The following is a 22,642-nucleotide window of genomic DNA, read 5'->3' as shown; positions in this document are numbered from 1 at the left end:
AAAAAAAATTTTTTAACCCCTACCCTCCCTATCCTTCCCCATGTACTTACCGATCACCACCATTCCCCCGCCGGCGATCGGTCTTCTTCTTAGGGGGGACTGTCTGGGCTCAGCCCAGACAGTACCCCCTTTGCAATTTAGGACGCCCAGGGGCCATGTGACCACTCTAAAAGAGTATTAATATATACATATATATACAGTATATACAGTAAAATTACACACGTAAATATATACTATATATAATAACTATATATATTGTGTGTATATATATATATATATATATATATATATATATATATATATATTATTATAAAAAATAAATAATAATTACAAATAAAAACTGTAAAAATTATTGTTAAAAAATATATGTATATATATATATATATATTTGTGTAAGGGGCAAATAGCCGTATATGGAGTAAGGATCCAGCATAAGCGTAGGATAGTATAAAGGGAGCAAGTCGTTTGTGGTGTGCCGAGACCGACGATACGGTAGGCCTGTAAATAAAGAGGGCCCACCAAGGAGTAAGAAAGTAAAGTAAAGGGAAAGAAAAGAGAAAGTGTTGAAATAAGGAGTGGGTGGGAGGGTCATTCTGATGCTGATCTCAAGCGATATGAGTCAGGTAAGGGGTATATAGGGGAGTGAATTAATTTAAGCCCCTCCCACAAATACAGGCCAAACGGCCTTAATACTTGTGTAAAGGGCAAATAGCCGTATATGGAGTAAGGATCCAGCATAAGCGTAGGATAGTATAAAGGGAGCAAGTCGGTTGTGGTGTGCCGAGACCGATGATACGGCCTGTAAATAAAGAGGGGAAAAATGAATAATCAAAGATTTAATACAGTCAACAAATATATACAAATTTACCAGACATTTCCTTAAATGCAATACAGTATTTAATTCCTGGAAGGATTTTGATGGTAGGAATCTGGGACCGAAAGTGGACACCATTTGTTGTGGGTAGGATAGTATGTTATCTCTACTGTTGGTCCGTGTTGACTCGTTTTGGAATGTGGTAGAGACAATAGGTAATGATATATGTGTTTACGTACGTGGGATCGTTAAAGACAATGATCTGTCTGAGTGGTGGTGATGGTAGTGGATTCTCTAGCCTGAGAAAGGCATAAAAGGCAATGTGCATGGCTGGTAATGGCCGACTTGGTAGTATAATTGAATGGTTGTAGATCTAATAGGTCCGATAAGGATGAAAAGTTGGATGGCTATTGGTAATCTCTGAGAGGAATGTGGGGGAACGGATTCCTGAAAACCTCTGAGTATATTTTTGTCTGGCATGATAGCATGAAGTTATGGTAGTTTTGGCCATAGGTTATCCTGTGTTGTTGAATGCCGGTAAAATATATAATTAATGGTGTGTGAGATAGTTTAAGTTTAAGGTGGCAAAAAGAAGCAAAACCTAGGAGAAATGTTATGACACAGGTTGAGCTATGTTGTGTTCCAATGAGATTATTTAAGCCATGTGAAAAGCTGTGTTATGCGTTCTACAAGTATGGGACGAAAGTGCTAGGTGGGATAGTGCATGCTATGCTGCATGAGTATGTCTAATCCATGATTTTGTCTCTGGAACGAAAGAGTGGCCGTGACTGTATGGGCGGCTGTAGGAAGCATATGATGAACATGCCTGGAATATAAATGAGACAATTGTCGGCAGGGATGTATACCCCCGCCTGGTACAAGAAAGTAAAAGAAATGTGATAAGTTGCCAACCAAGTGAGTTCCCCAGAAATATCATGACCTTGTGGATGAGTAGTGGCGTTTGTTGATGATATGACATGTGCTTGATGACCCTGACCATGATTTACCCCATGCCACATCAGCTGCTACAATGGGGTAGATCTCCCAAAGGGGCTGAGGTGGTGGAAAAATTTCCAAACCTGGATGCCATGGCCAACAGCTCCGAAGTAATGGTTCCCAGTAGATCGCTGCCAAACCTGTGGTAGACGCCGCGTCTGACCATCTGGTTGGAGAAGTGTCAGACAATCCTGAAAGGAACATGCTTTTACCATGCCAAGGGGTTAAGAAATTCCCCCCCAGTGCAGGTCTGCTGTTGCTGGGGTGTCTAGTGACATCCTCTAATCGTCATGTTGGAAGTGTGGAAAAAAGGGGAAAGTACTCTGGATGTGAAAGTGTGGTCTTGTGGTATGATTGGCATGGCAAAATTAAGGAACCTGGAAGGGATTGTAGTTCCTTGCAGTTGTAAGTACTAAGCAGGAGGTAGTGATTGATGTAGTTGAGAATGTTCCCTATTTGTCTTGTGGTAACTTGCGTATATGGATGCCGACTCAAGTCGTATGCCCAGTGATGATAGGGTCTGGGCCTTCTGTTTCTTATGGGGTACTGGCACGCCAAAGTGGTCAACCAGACTAAGCTGCCGTGAGGCTTCTAGTGAAAAATATGTTATCTTTGATCAACAAGAAGTCTTCTAGATAGTGTATGACTGTAAGGCCTCTGGATATGTTATCATAACCAGCACAGAGTATCTGCGAATATCGATAGTAGGCTAATCTGTAGCCCGAAAGTTAAGCACGGAAAGGATTGCCCATTTTATGCCATATAAGTGCCAGTGTGTAGGGTAGATGGTAGCCGTTTACTACGTTGATGATATTGGTCTTACTTAACCAAGCTTCAACCCATGCTTGAGTGATAGCTGTAAAGGTAGGTCAATGGTGTTGTATAGTAAGGAAACTCCTCGGAGGGTATGATGGAGTTGAGACTTGGGGTAGTGGAGGTGTGTGGTGCCAATAAGTCTATGGTTAGTCTTTGTTTAAGGGAAGATTTCCTTGTGACAATACCAATGTGTTTGTGTTTGGTGCCATGCTGTAAATGGTGGAGATTGGAAGACAGCTCTGCAAATCTTGGCTATGAGTGTGTTTACAGCCAATGGTTCTGTTGTGCTGACTGTAAGTGAGAGCATGCTATATTCCTTGAAGGTGTATTTATGATACCTGTAAGGGAATCTCCAGAGCTTTAGTAAATCTACTACAAGTCTGGAAGGTTGATGAGTCAGGAGTGTTGAAAATGCATTGGTGTGTATAGATGGTGAGTACGTTATTTGTAAGTTGTATTGGGACACATGGTTTGTCATGTGCCCTGAACCATTTGAACATATATGCAACAGTCTATATGCAATACAACTACTCATATTAATTGTCTCTGGTAGTTCAGAGGTGCTGGTACCTGGAGCCTGAGAGTGCTCGTCCATTTGTTTGGGACAAAATCCCTTCTGTATGGGTACCTGCACATATAAATATCTCTACATATTCCAAATGCCAATCCAACAAAGGGATGGTCAATTCCTGATTTACCTGGAATCCCTGGATCTGACCATCACAGATACATCATCATACATATATATGCCTTGCTTCCCCAATGTGCTGGGATCATACGTGCAGGGTTAACGTCTTGTGTGTCATAAGAACTGATTGTACCAGGTAACCGAGTTTCGGTTGGTGCTGGTTGTACAGTAGCGTGAGGCCCAGCCTTGTGAGGGCTGTGGTGACCAACTCGAGATTGCCAGTCTGTCATAAGCCGGGGTGCTAGGAAGAGGTGATTCTTCACCATCTTTTTGAGAAATACTTAAATAACAATAAAGATTGCAATTATTATTTGTACCCAGGGGTCTTGTACTGGCTTGCTAACTAAGCCGTAAGGCGAAACGATTAGGCTTGGTGTTTTTTGGTGACTGGTGAGGCCCTGCTAGTTGCCAATTGGCTTGAGAGGCTCTATCTATGCTTGGCGCAAGGGGATTTTGTGTGGCCACCGAACGTTGTGGTAGAATGTTGGCCTCTCGGTGACAGTAACCAGAAAATAGGAAGCGGAGTGACAGGTGAGGCCCTCTCTATGATACAATGCGAGACGGCTAGCTCACGAGTGGCCCGAGGGGTGTATGCCTCCGAGTGTGAGGCGGGGTGTTGGCCTCGTGGGACCACTAACCAAAGCATAATGCAGAGAAAAAAGGGGGTAATACCTATTGGGCCCTAGAACCCTAATTGCCAATACACTATTACTATTCCAGGGAAGGTAAGAGATTTATAACTACATGAGCAGGTGTATGTACCTGGTAGTATGGTATTGAAACTGACAATCCGTATAGGTTTTTTAGTAGTAACTGTAACCTGAATGGATAAAACCGTATGGCATAAGGAAATATGGCATAGGCCAAGCTTATCTTAATACGTACAGTATATGTGAAAAGTAAAGAGCCGTGATGTGTAAATATTAAACATCGTAGCCATACTGGTTAAATATGTATCAATCTTAACCCATTAAGTGCCGTATGAACAAGTGAAAAAGTGGTCTGTCCCCACTTGTATGTTGTATGTCCCCTTGCTAGGGGAAAGTCTGTTGTGTGAGCAGCGTGCTGTGAACAATGTATGTGAACTATATTACCAGTTACGTATCTACAGATGCGTCTGCTACTGTGTAATAATATATGTATTTATACCAGATGTTTGATATAGTACTTGCTATGTGAATTTTTGTATGTCTTATTGAATGGTAGGGCTCAGTGAACATGGTGTTGTAAAATGCAACCCACCGCCAGCAGCCACTGGACCACCAGGCAAGGGGAGAACCCCCATCCAGCATTCCCAAAGGTAAGGAGGCTGGCGGTGGGTTAAATTAAAAAAAAGAGAAGTGAGTATTAATGTGAGTGAGTGTGTGTGTGACTGTGTGTCTGTTAGTGTGTGTGTCTGTTAGTGTGTGTCTGTTAGTGTGTGTCTGTTAGTGTGTGTCTGTTAGTGTGTGTGTCTGACTGTGTGTGTCTGACTGTGTGTGTCTGTTAGTGTGGGTGTCTGTTAGTGTGTGTCTGACTGTGTCTGTTAGTGTGTGTGTCTGTTAGTGTGTGTGTCTGACTGTGTGTGTCTGACTGTGTGTGTCAGACTGTGTGTGTGTGTGTCTGACTGTGTGTGTCTGACTGTGTGTGTGTCTGGCTGTGTGTGTCTGTTAGTGTGTGTGTGTGTGTCTGTTAGTGTGTGTGTCTGACTGTGTGTCCCACTGTGTGTGTCTGTTAGTGTGTGTGTGTCTGTTAGCTAGTGTATGCGTATCTGTCAGTGAATGTGTGTGTATTTAGAAGGCGGGGCAGAGGGGAAGGGTTGGGTGGGGGTGGCACACTCAGGGGGGGGGTCTGAGTTTTGTCCTGCCTAGGGCAGCACAAAACCAAGATACACCACTGCCTGTAGTACACCCAAAGACCGGTAGGGAGTTTAAACGAATGATATGCATGAACATGCAATGGTTTTTGAACAGACTTAGACAAAATGCAGCCTTAAAGTGAGGACCTGACCCGTCCATGGTGCCGTGGGACTGATGCCTGGCGTAACGGGTACGTCGACTTATGGTTTGTGAGTCACTTGGACACCATCCACGGCGATGGATTGAAGAAAGAAGGTGGTAGGCCGGAAAAGCCTGTAGCTGGATTCATGACACAGCTCAGCTTAGAAAACCTCATGCAGTAATCAGGTAAAATGGCGTCTGGATGACCCGGAAGTGGAAATCATTCTGATGCTGACCTCAAGCGATATGAGTCAGGTAAGGGGTGTCCCTTATATAGAGGAGTGAATTAATTTAAGCCCCTCCAACAAATACAGGTCAATGTAATTATGTAATTATGTATGTAATTATATTTTAACTGTATTTTGATATTAATATATATCGATTTAAATCAAAAGACACTTAGAATTAAATTATATATATATATATCTATGTATATCCACTTAACGGTCGTTAAGGACCGCGGACTTACCTAGTAAATAGGAGCCCTGGACTTACCTGGACTGGCAATCCACGGAGACCCCAGCAGTCCGCCTGCAACAGCTACGACCACCCCGGCACTCCAGGGCCATGTGATCACCATGATCACATCGCCGCAATAGGAGTCTAGGAGCTGCCAGCAGGAGGACTGTCTGAGCTGTCAGGCAGTCCCCCACGCTGCTAAAAAGTAAAAAATAAATAAATAAACAAATATATTATACATATATCACATATGTATAATATATTATTCATATAATAGAACAACCTCTGTTGAAGTGAGCTTCTTCTATGACGATTTGATGTAGGATGTATATCATTAGTGCCTTTCCCAAAGACATTTACTGGCTAGGTAGTCTGACTGGAATTTTGAATCTGGGTTTCCCGGTTCTAAGGTGGTAACGGTACCACTGCTGTAACAGGCCAATATATGAATGAATTGCTAGTAAAACATGCAGTTTCCCCAGATCTCCTATTACACAGCTATTTGCTTTATTAAAATGCTGTGAAAACAAGCATCATCACACATTAACCATGTCATTAGGTATGTCTAAACAAACCAACCAATGGGCTCTCATAAAACGTTACACTGCAGTGAATTGTTAGTATTTGTTTTTCAAACAGTATTTGTATAACAAACGACATTCAGACTGAAAGCGTGGTGGGCATAGTGAAAGGTAGAGCACTTTTTTCTTACTGAAGTGGTAGTTCCTGCTAGGGCATTATTTACCATTGCCTTGGGCATTTAGTGGGTAATATAAACTATAGGTGATCAGAAACAACCTGGCACTGAAGATGGGAGAGAGAATCTGGACACTTGACATATGAGCTTTTTTCCCTCCAGGGTCTTGGCCGTACCGCCTGGTCTGTTTTTGAAATTAGATCCCCATTCCTCATCAATACACGTTTACAAGCACAATCTTTCTCTGCTAGTGGCAGCTTATTGATGGTTTATTGATGAACATCCGACTCTGTATGCCTTGAGAACCACAAATTAAAACATATTAACAAAATTCAACAAAATGTTTTACATTAAATTTAAATAATAACCACATACATAACTGCTAAACAAAGATAGCAACTCTTTAATATGAGGTTTTACCTTAAACTTCTAGCTAACTGTAGCGGTATCAGCCACCTTATAAGTTAACATAACATTGAGAAAATCACTGAGAAATCAGATATAAACGTCATTGGCTACTTTACTATAGGGCAGCGGTTCCCGAACTAAGGTACATGTACTTACAAGGGTACAATCCAGTTTCCCCAGGGGTACGCAAAAATAAAATCAGTAATGGTGGTTCGAAAGCTGCTGAAGCCACTGTAGCGTGAGGGGTCCATTGGGTGGTCCTGGTCCATGCACTTAGAACCACCAGATAGACATGTTCCATAAAGGGCCAGGTCGTGCCCTCATGTCCTCCCAGCACTTCCTGCAGATAAGAAGGGAACTGGTTACTTTAACAGCATGACTGGACCCTTTCTCATCTGCAGAGAGTGCTAGGAGGAAGTGAGAGCAGGTCACTTTCTCCAGCTGATACAGACCCAGCAGCCCTAGATGGGGCAGAGCGGGAGAGGAGCAAGCCTCTAACGCTCAACAGCCCCACTAGCAGAAATCACCAAAAGGTGTGTCTGTATGTATTTCTTTGTGTGTCTGTATCTATATGTATGTTGTGTGTATATCTGTATGTGTTTCATTGTTTGTATCGGTGTGTCAAGGCATCTGTATGTAAGTCAGTGTTTGTATCTGTTTGTGTATTTACATGTGTGGCAGTGTTTGTATATGTGTGTCTGTGCATCTGCTTATGTGGCAGTATTAGTATCTGTGCATCTGCATGTGTGGTAGTGTTTGTATCTGTGTGTCTGTTTATCAACATTTAAGGGAATGTTTGTCTAGCGCTATCACTACAGCTCTATTTGTTTATGACCCCTGGAGTCAACTCTTTATCAGTAGCGTCACATGTTATGTTAAGAAACGTATGTGGTGCTTAGTAAATATCTAGCTTGCAATGCTTTTCTAGACTTAAAAAACATTAGCCAAGCCAATAAGCCAATAAGCACAATAGGTGACTTTACTAGTTGGTATTTATTTAGTGAATAGTCAACTTGAGATTTTTCTCCCAAACCCCTGTCATGTGACATTGTGCTTGTTAGTTCTATAGTTACTACTCTTCGATCTCAAACTCATCTGAAAAGAGTGTAGTGGTTATGTTAAGTAGAGACCTTTGGAGCTGTCCTTGGTTGAGTGTCAATCCATTTAGAGGTAGTTTAACAAAAACAGGTCTCCAGGGAACGCTACCTCCTCATCCACATTGATACTGAGGAATTTAACACTTCCAAATTATCAATGTCAATTCAGCACAGCCTGTATGACATTGATAGGCTAAGAGTGCTTGGCTGTCCTACCAATAACCGTCCAGATTGGACAGATGCATTTCAGAGACTATACACTGAGCTGCAGTGGTTATGATTGTTAATGTCCTTTTAATTTAAAAATGTAGTCAAAACTGTATTCAGTACTATGCAATGTAACACCTACATACTGTATTACTTCATTTAAACAACAAACATTGTTTCCATCACCACCATCTGGACCTCGGGTCTTGTGCATGGAATAAATAGCCTGCTTAATTCGTTTTGGTTACCTGATGTAGCTCTGCAGTCTTGTGAGTAATGCGTGGAGTATTCTGTTTTTGGAAGTGTTATTTAAAAAACATATTGCTTTGATGACATAAACCGTCACTAGTCTTCAAGGAGTTAAAACAGAAAATCGTAGGATTAGGCAAAGTGAAATTGGTATCACACATCCAAAAATATTGCTTTTATCACTTTATTTCTACAAAAGGACAGTAATTGGTTATTATCCTTCTATCTTCAAATTTTGTGACTGCAAAAAATACATCAAAGAATAGATGAACTAATCTACCTGTCATGAGTAATGTATATTGCAACAAAACTGACCTATAATTTCTCTACATTCATTAGACTATTTTGTACTAATGACATAGAAGAAATTGATAATGTCTGGAGATAAATCTTTTTTTTTTGTTTTTTGTTTCTTCTGATTTTCCTTGCCAGAATGTTACAAATTAGCATAGGTCTATAAGCTATTCAGCAGAAATAAAATAAACTGGAACCTCATCATTAAGACTGTCTAGTAATCCATCATGCAGCCGGAAATTTAGTGAGGAGTTAACCAACAGCTGAAGACTGGTAATGCAATTTTAAGTAGAGACTGTCTCTAACTTAAACACATATATTAAAATAACACACATATATTAACTTATACTGGATCTCCTACTAAAATCAGATTTTATGTGATTAGTCTGGAACACAATGTTCTGTATTATGCAATAGTCATAAAAATGCATGTATAATGTTCTCACAGATGCCTGATGATTTTGCACCATTAGATTTTCCACTCAATCATGTGAGCTTGCAGCCTGTAGTCTCCTTGCACAGTTGTTAATGCTTGTCGTGGGTGAAGTAGTGTATTTTTGCGTACAGACTGAAAATGTATACTCTATCTGCAGGCATGATGCTGTTTGTTAAAAATATGATCAACAGATTCATTAACAATTCTAATAATGGTTTTATTCATAGACTAATCAAGATTGCCCAGAATCCTAGGCAGAATGTTCTCATAATGAGGGGATATGGGGGTGGTTGAGTGTTATGTGTGTGACAGTGCATAGAGGCTGAGTGTGCTTGCAGCTAACAGGAAAATAGTGTTCTGGCTAAGTCTCTGTGTGTGTGTATTTGTGTGTGGTGCTCAAATGTCTGGGGTAAGGAGAGGGAATAGAGTGAAGTGAGACTAGGCATGGCTGGGAGGAATGGAAAAAAATAGGGAAGTATAGTGAGGGATGGATTAGAGTGATGAGAGAAAAGGTTGCTAAAAGTAAATGGAGGACAAGGAGGGATGAATTGAAATAATGGAAGGAAGGGGAGGTGTGGATCGGAGTGATGGGAAAACAAGGAGCGAAGGATTTGAGTGAGTTAAGGGAGGGATTGGAGTGATGGAAGGTTAGTGAGGGGTAGATTGGAGTGATAGGAGCATAAGGAGGGATGGTAGGGATGGAAGCATAGGGATGGTTGGCAGTGAAGGGGTAGAGAGGGCTAGGTTAAAGGGTGGATAGTCACCCACAATACCCAAATCCTCCCTTATAGTAATATGGGCTCTTATAAACCCCAAAAGGTTTATTTATTTATTTAAAGGGACACTCCAGGCACCCAGACCACTTCTGCTCATTGGAGTGGTCTGGGTGCCAACTCCCACTACCCTTAACCCTGCAAGTGTAATTATTGCAGTTTTTTATAAACTGCAATATTTACATTGCAGGGTTAACTCCACCTCTAGTGGCTGTCTATTAGACAGCCACTAGAGGGCACTTCCTGGGTTCTAGCACAGGTTTCCTGTGCTAGAGCGTCGCTGGACGTCCTCACGCTGTGTGAGGACCTCCAGCGTCGCTCAAAACCCCATAGGAAAGCATTGAAATGATTTTTCAATGCTTTCCTATGGGGAGACGTAATGTGCATGCGCGGCATTTCCGCGCATGCGCATTAGGTCTCCTCGGCCGGTGAGCGAGATTAGTCTCGCCCACCGGCCGACATAATCATTAGGAGGAGCGTCGCGGAGGCGGAGACAGCGGCGAGGGACATCGCCGCTGTCCCAGGTAAGTGACTGAAGGGGTTTTCACCCCTTCAGTAACCGGGGATTGGGGGGTGGGAGGGAGAGGGACCCTCCAGTGCCAGAAAAACGGATCGTTTTTCTGGCACTGGAGTTTCCCTTTAAACTTTTTTAATGTGACAGCTGGCTAGAAAGTGTTGGCCAGTCGCCACATAGTTAACACTCGTGCCGCTGAAGTTTTTTTTTTAAACTATTTTCCTACTAGCTGCTATCACTGCCAGAGGGCAAATGGTACTGAAAATTATCATTCATTGGCAAAAAGCAAGTGGACGATAATTTGCGAATGTGCATCCTGACGAGTGCGTTTGGTTTCGAATTCTGTTAAAACAGATGTTTTGTGGATCTTCCAAATACTATACATTGTATAGGGTACCGATGCAAAAGTACTGATTTTAATCTGGACATTAAATGCATCCAGGCACTTGCTGTAATCTGGTCGGTCCAACCGAATTCCGTCTGAATTTGGATTTAGTAAATCTGAGTGATTTTTGTGCTTTCTACTATATCGGACTTACCCATAAATCAGTTGTAACGGATCACCTGGCACCCCGACTTGGTACCTCCGTTAATGGATGCTCCTAGCGCTTCCTGAGGACTCCAAGCACTCTAGCCGACACCACAATCACCGAATCAGAGAAGCATATGAATCCTCTCAAGCCTCTGAATGCTGTAGACAGTTGAATAGGAACCATACGAATAGGTTTTCAATCCTAGCAGTCAAACTGGAACAGCATACAATAAATCCTCCCCCAATAATGAGACGACACTTCACTTTGAGGGTAAAACAGGAACTCTGGACTTGCTTATCCAGTCTGGCTTTTATTTCCATCTCACACATACAGGCCACACCCAGGGGGAGGCATAAAATAACCAATCCGAGATATGGTACAACCCACACATCCCCTCCCCTTAGCCTGAGAGATAATCCCCTTATTATACAGTTTAAAACATAACTTTTACACAATATCTGTAACTTCAAAACCATACATCACGTTCACATACAAATCACATATTCAGACTCAGCATACTTTAAATATAAACACTTCCAAAATTCAGGCAAATCCCTCCAGTGGATCAAAAGTTACACGGAAGTCCTTTTATGACCGACCGCAAGCACATTTTCTTGCCCAAAACAGTTCCATAGATTTGGGCTGTGCGGTCGGTCAATTCCTGGCATAAAAACGGCTAAGTCCCATTCGAAGTGTGCCTGTACTTCGACTTTGGTCGAAGTGTCGAAGTGGAGTTGATGTTAAGGGTCGGCGGTGTTCGAAGTTAAAATGGCCGCCGCCCCGTGGTCCTTTGTCCGATACCGGCCACTTCGACAGCTTCGACAACTTCGACAGCTTCGACAACTTCGACAGCTTCGACAGCTTCGACTGTGTCCGAAGTGCCATATACAAAAGTACCAATCTGTCCCCAAAGTATTTAAAGGGCTAGGGACAGTATTATACAATCCACATGCCCAAAAGTAGTTCTTAAAGGGTCAGTACATTATGGTAGCAGTCCATAAGCCCCAATTCAGTCCCTTAAAGGGCAATACCTCCCAGGGACCATAATCACTGGGCAGGAGGCTAGCAACCAGGCTTCTCCAGTTCTCAGTGGCGAGGTTGGTTCCGCCACATCAGTGAGTATAGACACAGGCTTCCCCAAACTCCGGCCCTCCAGATGTTGCTGAACTACAACTCCCATGATTCTCAGCCTATCTATTTAATTCATAGAATCATGGGAGTTGTAGTTCAACATCATCTGGAGGGACAGAGTTTGGGGAAGCCTGGTAGAGTATAGAAAATTATGGGTAAGATTATCTTAAGGTTCCTATAGTGTTCCTTTAAGTTCAAAATAAGGTACATTTAATAGAGAGTTTTAGTAGTTTTGTATTATATAATAGTAAATACAACATTCTGAATACCTAACACTAACTACTAGAGATGTCGGGAACATAAAATTTTCCGTTCGCGAACGGCGAACGCGAATTTCTACAAATGTTCGCGAATGAGCGAACCGGGCGAACCGCCATAGACTTCAATAGGCAGGCCAATTTTAAAACCCACAGGGACTCTTTCTGGCCACAATAGTGATGGAAACGTTGTTTCAAGGGGACTATGTCAGGGTACCTGAAGTCTCTACCTCGGAGGAGGTTAGACTTCCCAGCGGCCGTCCTCTCAGGGGGGCTGATTCACCCAATCCTCACAGCTCTCATAGCCGTTCACACGCCGGCCGCGATAGCTCCGCTTCCTTTTATGACGCAGCGCTCAGGAGCCGACGTCATGACGGCAATCACATCCCGACCTGTCAATCTAGTTCTGAACAACGAATCAGGTCTCGGCAAGGGCGGAGTCATCAATTAAAGAACCAAGGTATAAAAGAGGGATGTGTGTAATGGTTCATTGCCCTGTCGTGGTTCTAGCTTGTCTGGTCCCTCAGTGCTCTTATTACTATTGTCTATTTGGTTTTGACTCGGCTTGTACTTTCGTTCCTGTTTATCTCTCGTGTCCTTTGACCTCGGCTCGTCTCTCGCTTACCTGTTCTCTCGTTCCCTCGACCTCGGCTTGTCTCTGACCATTCTTTGCTTTCTCCTTACGTTAGTCCGGCCATTCTAAGGTCCGGTATACGTACCTATATCCTGTTTGTATTCTGCGTGTTGGATCCCTGTCCCGATCCTGACAGACTAACACCTGGACTGTGGCATGCCGGAGGGGGATCCATGGAAAATTACATAGTTGATGCAGAGTCTGGTTTTAATCCATAAAGTGCATAAATCACCTAACATTCCTAAATTGTTTGGAATAACGTGCTTTAAAACATCAGGTATGATGTTGTATCGATCAGGTAGTGTAAGGGTTACGCCTGCTTCACAGTGACAGACCAAACTCCCCGTTTAACGCACCGCAAACAACCGCAAACAGTCCATTTGAACAACCGCAAACTCCCCATTTGCACAAGGTTGGATACCAAGCTAGCCATGTCCCGTTCCTTGTTCTCACTGATGTCATTGGAGGTCTCTTCCTCCACCCAGCCACGTACAACACCAAGGGTCCCCGAAAGGTGACAACAAGCCCCCTGGGACACCTGCTGTGTTTGGTCTTCCACCTCCTCAAAGCCACCTTCCTCCTCTGACCCCTCTTCTTCAGACTCCTCTCTGTGTTGCCTCTCTCTGTGTTATTATAAGGTGTGTTAAGTAGTACTATTCCTATCAGTTTAATCCCTGTTACGTCCCCTATCAGGGGACGTGTATATGGGATCGATTTTAGGAACCGGGAGATGGAAAAAGATGCTTGGTCGGTCCTCCTACTTCAAATTTGGGGCACTGCGCGTGCAATCTAGTGTGCCACCATATAGGAGTGGTGTGTTAAGTAGTACTATTCTTATCAGTTTAATCCCTGTTACGTCCCCCTCATCAGGCCTATTTTAGTCGAATGTATCGCCCACTGTCAGTCCCTTCGGGATCCATCCCTCATTCATCTTAATAAAGGTGAGGTAATCTAGACTTTTTTGACCTAGGCGACTTCTCTTCTCAGTGACAATACCTCCTGCTGCACTGAAGGTCCTTTCTGACAGGAGTGGGGCAGGCCAGAAGTTCTATCGCAAATTGGGATAGCTCAGGCCACAGGTCAAGCCTGACACCCAGTAGTCAAGGGGTTCATCGCTCCTCAGAGTGTCGATATCTGCAGTTAAGGCGAGGTAGTCTGCTACCTGTCGGTCGAGACGTTCTCTGAGGGTGGACCCCGAAGGGCTGTGGCGATGCGTAGGACCTAAAAAGCTCTGCATGTTCTCCATCAACAACACGACTGTAAAGCGTCCTGTCCTTGCCGGCGTGGTCGTGGGAGGAGGAGGATTACTTTCACCTCTTCCCCTGTTATATTCCCGTTGTGCTGTGACATCACCCTTATACGCTGTGTAAAGCATACTTTTTCATTTATTTTGCAAATGCTGCATCCTTTCCGACTTGCGGTAATTCGGTAACATTTCAGGCACTTTCTTATTATACCAGGGGTCTAGTAGCGTGGACACCCACTACAGGTCGTTCTCCTTCAGCCTTTTTATACGAGGGTCCCTCAACAGGCATGACAGTATGAAAGACCCCATTTGCACAAGGTTTGATGCCGAGCTACTCATGTCCCATTCCTCGTCCTCAGTGATCTCACTGAAGGTATGTTCTTCCCCCCAGCCACGTACAACACCACGGGTACCAGATAGGTGACAACGAGCACCCTGGGATGCCTGTTGTGGTTGGTCTTCCTCCTCCTCCTCCTCAAAGCCACATTCCTCCTCTGACTCCTCTTCCTCACAATCATGTTCCAGCGTTGCCGCAGGTCCAGCAAGCGATGCTGATAAGGCTGTTTCTGGTGGTGATGGTGACCACAACTCTTCCTCTTCACGCTCATCTACGGCCTGATCCAGCACTCTTCGCAGGGCACGCTCCAGGAAGAAAACAAATTGTATGATGTCGCTGATGGTGCCTTCGGTGCGACTGACTAGGTTTGTCACCTCCTCAAAAGTACGCATGAGCCTACAGGCATTGTGCATGAGCGTCCAGTAACGTGGCAGAAAAATTCCCAGCTCCGCAGAGGCTGTCCTAGCACACCGGTCATACAAATAGTCGTTAACGGCTTTTTCTTGTTGGAGCAGGCGGTCGAACATTAGGAGTGTTGAATTCCAACGTGTCGGGCTGTCGCAAATCAAGCGCCTCACTGGCATGTTGTTTCGCCGCTGGATATCTGAAAAGTGCGCCATGGCCGTGTAGGAAATGGCCACACACCTTCCTGGCCTGCTTCAGGACGTCCTGTAAGCCTGGGTACTTATGCACAAAGCGTTGTACGATCAGATTACACACATGTGCCATGCACGGCACATGTGTCAACTTCCCCAAATTCAATGCCGCCCAGGGCCGGCGCGTCCATAAGGCGGCACAGGCGGCCGCCTTAGGGCGCACCGGCTCTGGGGGCGCAAAATTCCAGTGACCGGCAGGAGGGAAGTGCTCCCTCCTGCCAGGTCACCTCCTGGATCCCCGGAGCTGCTGCGCGGCGGGCGGCTGAAGTTGATTAGGAGGCGGCGAGGGAGCTCTCTGATCTCTCTGACCGGCTCCCTCGCGCGCCTTTTGCTGATGCCGCGGGAGCCGGAATATGACGTCATATTCCGGCTCCCGCGGCATCAGAAAACAGCCTGCGAGGGAGCCGGTCAGAGAGATCAGAGAGCTCCCTCGCCGCCTCCTAATCAACTTGTGCCGCACGCCTCCCAGCAGCCCCACTGGACCACCAATGAGAAACCCACGCCAGCTCTCCAGGTAGGGAGGCTGGGTGGGACATTTAAATGTAATGTATTGTTAATTACTTTATTAATTACTGTGTGAGTGTGTATGTCAGTGTGTATGTGTGTGAGTGAGTGTGTGTGTCTGTCAGTGTGTCTATGAGTTTGTGTGTGAGTGAGTGTGTCTGTCGGTGTGTGTGAGTGTGTATGTGTGTCTGTGAGTTTGTGTGTGTCTGTCAGTGTGTGTGTGTGTGAGTGAGAGTGTGTGTGTCTGTCAGTATGTGTGTCTGTCAGTGTGTGTGTAAGTGTGTCTATGAGTTTGTGTGTGAGTGTGTCTGTCGGTGTGTGTGAGTATGTCAGTGTGTGTGTGCGCATGTGAGTATGTGTGTCTGTCAGTGTGTGTGTGTGTGTTCGAGTATGTGTCTGTGAGTTTGTGTGTGTGTGTGAGTATGTATTTTTCTGCATGCATGTATCTGTATGACGGTATGCCTCTGTATGTATGTATGTGTCCGTATGCCTGTATGTCTTGTACGTATGTTTCTGTATGTCTGTATGCATGTATGTAACTGGATGTATGTTTGTCTCTGAATGTCTGTATATATGTCTCTGTATGCATGTATGTAACTGTATGCCTTTATGTCTCTGTATGTGTGTGTCTGTGTGTCTCTGTATGCCTGTATGTCTTTGTATGCATGTTTCTGTATGTATGTATGTATGTATGTATGTGTCTGTATGACGGTATGCCTCTGTATGTATGTATGTGTCTGTATGCCTGTCTATATGTATGTGTCTGTATGACGTTATGTCTCTGTATGCATGCATGTATCTGTATGTGTGTATGTCTTTGTATGTCTGTATGTATGTATGTATGTGTCTGCATGCCTGTATGTCTCTGTATGTATGTTTCTTTATGCCTGTATGTCTGTATGTATGTGCCTGAATGTCTTTGTATGTATGTTTCTGTATGCCTGTCTGTATGTATGTGTCTGTATGACGGTATGCCTCTGTATGCATGTATGTCTTTATATGCCTGCATGTCTCTGTATGCATGTATGTCTCTGCTTGTATGTCTCTGACTGTATGTGTCTGTATGTCTCTGTATGATTATTGCTGTCTTTGTATGACAGTGTACCTGTATGACTTTGACTGTGTGACTGAAAAATGATGCCTGTGTGCCTGTGGCTTGGGAGGAAAGACACACAGGTGAAGATGCATTTTTTTTTTTTTTTTTAATGAGAGTTGGGGGCGCCAAAATGCATCTTCGCCTGTGTAACTAAAAATCCTAGCACCGGCCCTGATGCCGCCAACAAATTTCTTCCGTTGTCACAAACCACTTTGCCGATCTCCAGTTGGTGCGGAGTCAGCCACTGATCCACCTGTGCGTTCAGGGCGGACAGGAGTGCTGGTCCGGTTTGACTCTCTGCTTTCAGGCAAGTCAACCCCAAGACGGCGTGACACTGCCGTATCCGGGATGTGGAATAGTACCTGGGGAGCTGGGGGGGTGCCGTTGATGTGGAGCAAGAAGCAGCAGCAGAAGAGGACTCAGCCGAGGAGGTTATGGAAGAGGATGGAGTAGGAGGAGTAGAGGAGGTGGCAGCAGGCCTGCCTGCAAGTCGTGGATTTGTCACCAACTCCTCTGCAGAGCCACGCATTCCATGCTTGGCAGCCATCAGCAGGTTTACCCAATGCGCAGTGTAGTTGATATACCTGCCCTGACCATGCTTTGCAGACCAGGTATCAGTGGTCAGATGGACCCTTGCCCCAACACTGTGTGTCAGACATGCCATTACTTCCTTTTGCACAATCGAGTACAGGTTGGGGATTGCCTTTTGTGCAAAGAAATTTCGGCCGGGTACCTTCCACTGCAGTGTCCCAATAGCTACAATTTTTTGGAACGCCTCAGACTCCACCAGCTTGTATGGTAAAAGCTGGCAGGCTAAGAGTTCAGACAAGCCAGCTGTCAGATGCCGGGCAAGGGGGTGACTTTGTGACATTGGCTTCTTACGCTCAAACATGTCCTTGACAGACACCTGACTGTGGGCAGATGAGCAGGAACTGCTCAAGGTGAGAGACGGAGTGGCAGATGGTTGAGAGGGGGCAAGGAGGACAGCAGTGGTTGACGTGGCTGAAGATGCTGGACCAGGAGGAGGATGGCGGCTTTGAGTTTGTGTGCTGCTTGTACTCATGTGTTGATCCCATAGGTGTTTGTGATGTGCGATCATGTTCCTTCGCAAAGCAGTTGTACCTAGGTGGGTGTTGGACTTCCAATGACTCAGTTTCTTTTGGCACAGGTTGCAAATGGCATCGCTGTTGTCAGAGGCAGACACACCAAAAAAATGCCACACTGCTGAGCTCTGCAATGACGGCATTCTGGTGGTGGCAACAGCATGCGTTGATTGGCGTGCTCTCTGGCTGACCCCGGGTGCCGATGCATGCTGTCTGACTGTGCCACTAGTTCCTTGCGATGACCTCCCACTGCTTCCAACTCGTCTCCTCCTCCTCTCTGTCTCCCCATCTGAACTTTCCCCCTGTTCTTCTTCTCTTCTAGCGGGCACCCATGTGACATCCACGGATGCATAGTCATCATCAACCGCTTCACTTGTATCTGACAACTCAGCAAAGGAAGCAGCAGCGGGTACAACATCATCATCATCACACCGTACGTCCATGTGTGTAATGCTGCCTGACTGAGACATATCCCTGTTATCTACATCCTCTGGCAATAATGGTTGCGCATCACTCATTTCTTCCAACTGATGTGTAAATAACTCCTCTGACAGATCAAGTGAAGCAGCTGTGGTGCTAGTGTTGGTGGTGGCGGCAGGCGGGCGAGTGGTAACTTGAGAGGTGCCCGAAGCTAAGCTGGAGGAGGATGGTGCGTCAAGGTTCCGAGCGGAAGCTGTAGAAGATTGGGTGTCCTGTGTTAGCCAGTCAACTATGTCCTCAGAACTTTTCGAGTTCAGGGTACGTGGCCTCTGAACACTGGGCATTATTCTAGGGCCAAAGGGAATCACAGCACCACAACCATGACGGCCCCTGCGGGGGGGCCTGCCTCTGCCTGTCATTTTTTTTTCGATTAGTGGTACTATGCATGCAAGCTACTGTGATATGAGTGGCACTGTGCACTGGCAGAAGTTGGCAGAGTAGACGTTGTAGGCCTGACACACACGCTTGCAGACAACTAACTGCTATTCAATCTATTACAGTCAAAAAAATTTTTTTTAAATGTACACTACTGTTACACCAGATATGAGTTGCACTGGTGTGACACTGTGCCCTGACAGGCCCTGAAACGCACACGTGTGAAGGAAACTGACTGCTATTATTTCACAGTCAAATTTCTAGTTTTTTTTTTTTAATGTACACTACTGTTACACCAGATATGAGTTGCACTGGTGTGACACTGTGCCCTGGCAGGCCCTGAAATGCACACGTGTGAAGGAAACTGACTGCTATTATATTACAGTCAAAAAAGTTTTGTTTTTTTTTAAATGCAAGCTATTGTGACACCAGATATGAGTGGTGGCACTGGACAAGTGGGCACAGTATACGCTTTGAGCCTGACACACACGCTGGCAAGCAGGCAACTGCAATTAGATTACACAGAAAAAAAAAAGCAGACTGATGTTCTAGCCCTAAAAAGGATTTTTTGGGGTGCTGTCCTTACAGCAGAGATCAGATGAGTCCTTCAGGACTGTAGTAGACACTGAATACACTAGCATAGCTATCGATTTCCCTATTAAATTAGCAGCAGCTACACTGTCCCTCCTCTCACTAAGAACACAGCTTCCGGGGGGCGGGGCCTAGCTGTCATGGAGGAAAGACGCACTTTGTGTGAGCTCCCTCAATATCTCACTTTAAGCAGCTATCAACAAGCGAATTTCACCCCAGAAGGGGATGACCCAGCAATGTTGATCCTACCTGACCGACCTGACATGCTTAATAGGGGTCAGCAACTCAACAGAGTCTTACCTCCGCGTGGCAAGTGTGGCCTGGTGCTCACCGGGCGGGAGAGGCGGCCGATCTCCCGATCCTGGGATGCCCAGGAGCAGCTACTTCCTGGCAGGAGCTCCATTACCCCCCCCCTTCGGACCGGTGGAGGTTATCCCGGTCCACCCCTGAGAGGCTGTCTGGAGCTAATGGATGCACAGAGCACAGCCGCCCAGGCTGACATACTCATCTGCAACTTTCCCAATATGGCGGCAGCCACGTGTCCTCCTGGTACCAGCAAAGCATGGCAGGATATTGAGTCTAAGCTGGACAGACTCTTTAATCAATTTTGGAAGCAAATAACAAGCAGGAGGCCCCAACAAGCTCCACCACAGCCCCAACAAGCTCCACCACAGCTAAGCGAAGCAGTCCCCATTAAAATCCACCAACGCAAAAGGCGTCGAAGACGGGACCGGAGTCACAAACAGAAATGCAGAGCCTGCCCCACGTCAAGTACTCGCCTCCACCTTAAGCCACCACAATCCCGCACTGGACGTGAAGCACGACCGGGAGAGATCCGACCACCCGACAAAACATGCTTCCACCACCTCAAGCCGCGAACCCGGCACTCAGCCAGAGACTTGCCTTTGTTGTTCCAGGTATCAGGGACTCCCAGGGTCTGCACCTGGTGCCCAGAAGGGATCGGATGAGCACAAGCAGTAAACAGCAGCCTACCAAGCATGTCCCACTATAGCCGATCCTCCACACCATGCCTTTGATCACATGAACTGCTCTCTGCACATTAACTAATCGTAAAGTAGCAAGCGTTTAAACATGTCATTATTTCACCTCCTAAAGAGTTTATTGTCGTAGTTCCTTACATGCCTTTACCTTAACCGTTCATGTATTATGTTATTCACTAGTCTCATCTCAGGGGGCGACTCACACTTGATTTATAACTAGTGGTGGAGCTGATGATATAAATACACAGTTGATAACGTGCAAGCTACACGTTATCAAAATAGCAGTCAGATGTCTCCTTGGATCAAGCAGCTATTACCCCACTAAATAGAAATTATATCCAGGGGCGGAGTGAGAACCCTCAGGGCCCCCGGGCAAAATAAATCAAGGGCCCCCTTACAGGCCCCACCCATACTCCGCAGCAAGCGCCACCCATGTCCCGCCTCAATGCACCGCCTTCAGCCACACCCTACACAATCTTTAGACACAAGGAACAAAAGTGCAATAATCCCTTCGAGGCCCCAGTAGAGACTACAATTGAGGGCTAATGGGCCATGGAAGGGGGTCTTTCTAGCAGAGGCTATCTCAGTGTCCTTTAGAGAGTGTGTTAGAAAGAATTCCCTCCAGGCCCTATTAGAGACTACAATGGAGTCTAATAGGCTTGGAAGGGGGTCTTTCTAACAGAGGCCATCTCAGTGTCCCTGCTGGAAACAGTCGCCTCCAGGCCCCAGTAGAGATTACAATTGAGGGCTAATGGGCCATGGAGGGGGGGAGCATTCTAGCAGAGGCTATCTCAGTGTCCTTTAGAGAGTGTGTTAGAAAGAATTTCCTCCAGGTCCCATTAGAGACTACAATGGAGTCTAATGGGGCCTGGAGGGGTGTCTCTCCAACACTCTGGTTCCTATTCACAATATAGCAACACAACATAGCTTGCTGATACCTAGGCCAAGTTGGCTCCTCTTACCTTAATTACTGTTGCTGGCTGGCAGTCTGTGGGCTTGCTGGAAGGCTGTGGGCTTACTGGCTATGGCTGGCAGGCTGTGGGCTTGCTGACAGGCTGTGGGCTTGCTGGCTACTGCCAGCAGGCTGTGGGCTTGCTGGCTGCGGCTGGCAGGCTGTTGGCTACTGCCGGCAGGCTGTGGGCTTGCTGGCTGCGGCTGGCAGGCTGTTGGCTTGCTGGCTGCGGCTGGCAGGCTGTGGCTTGCTGGCTGGCAGGCTGTGGCTTGCTGGCTGCGGTTGGCAGGCTGTGGGCTTGCTGGCTGTAAGCCTAACTGGTGGCCTGTAGGCTGGCTGGCTGGCTACTGGCCAGCCTGTGGGCTGGCTGGCCAGCCTATGGGCTGGCTAGCTGGCTGGCCGGCCTGTGGGCTGGCTGGCTTGCTGGCTACTGGGGCACTTGTAGATGATTTAAAGAAATAATCCATGCACAATAACCACTACTGCTCTGTGTAGTCGTTATGGTGCCAGGAGGGCCGGGCCCCCCTTTCAGAGTAAGTAGTCAAACCGTTTAAGAACAGTTTGACAGCTTACCTGGGGTCTGCTGGGATATGAGGCTGTACTAGGGTATAGGAGCAGTGGTGCAATGTGTAAGGGGTGCAGTGTGTGTGAAAGGTTCAGTGTGTGTGAGGGGGTGTAGTGTGTGAATGTGTAGGGTGTGTGGGGCAATGTGTGTATGAGGGGGCTGTGTATGTGTGTGGCAATGTTAGTATGGGGGCTGTGTGTGTATGGGTGGGCAGTGTATGTGTGTGTGTGTGTGAGGCAATGTGTGTAAATGTGTATGGTGTGTGTGGGTGTATGGGGGGAAGTGTGTGAATGTGTATGGTGTGTGGGGGCAGTGTGTTTATGGGGCAAGAGTTCACTCTCACCACTGCGACCACCAGGAATCCCTGGAATCCCTGGTGGTCACAGTGTTGAGAGTGAACTCTAGCCCGTAGCTCCAGGGCTAGAGTTTACTCTCGCAAGAGCCATAACGTTGCCATGGTAACCGCGGCAACGATCTGTGCTCGCGCAAGAAGGACCCAGAGGAGCTGAAGACTGAGCTCCCAGGTCCTCTCTTCCTCCCTCCCCTGCAGGCTGCCGGCATGGTGCTTGCGGACAGGGGAGGGGGCAATTGCCCTCCTCTTACTCCCCCCTCCCCCTCTTCTTAGCCCCTTCTTACTCCCCCCCTCTTCTTACTCCCCCTCACTCTCTTCTTACCCCCCTTCTTACTCTCCCCCTCTTCTTACTCCCCCCTCCCCTTCTTCTTACTCCCACCTCGTCTTACTCCTCCCTCTTCT

This window comes from Pelobates fuscus, chromosome 6, assembly GCF_036172605.1.
Source record: "Pelobates fuscus isolate aPelFus1 chromosome 6, aPelFus1.pri, whole genome shotgun sequence".
Lineage (NCBI taxonomy): Eukaryota > Metazoa > Chordata > Amphibia > Anura > Pelobatidae > Pelobates > Pelobates fuscus.
The sequence above is the reverse complement of the archived record's forward strand: the minus strand, read 5'-3'. Positions refer to the sequence as shown.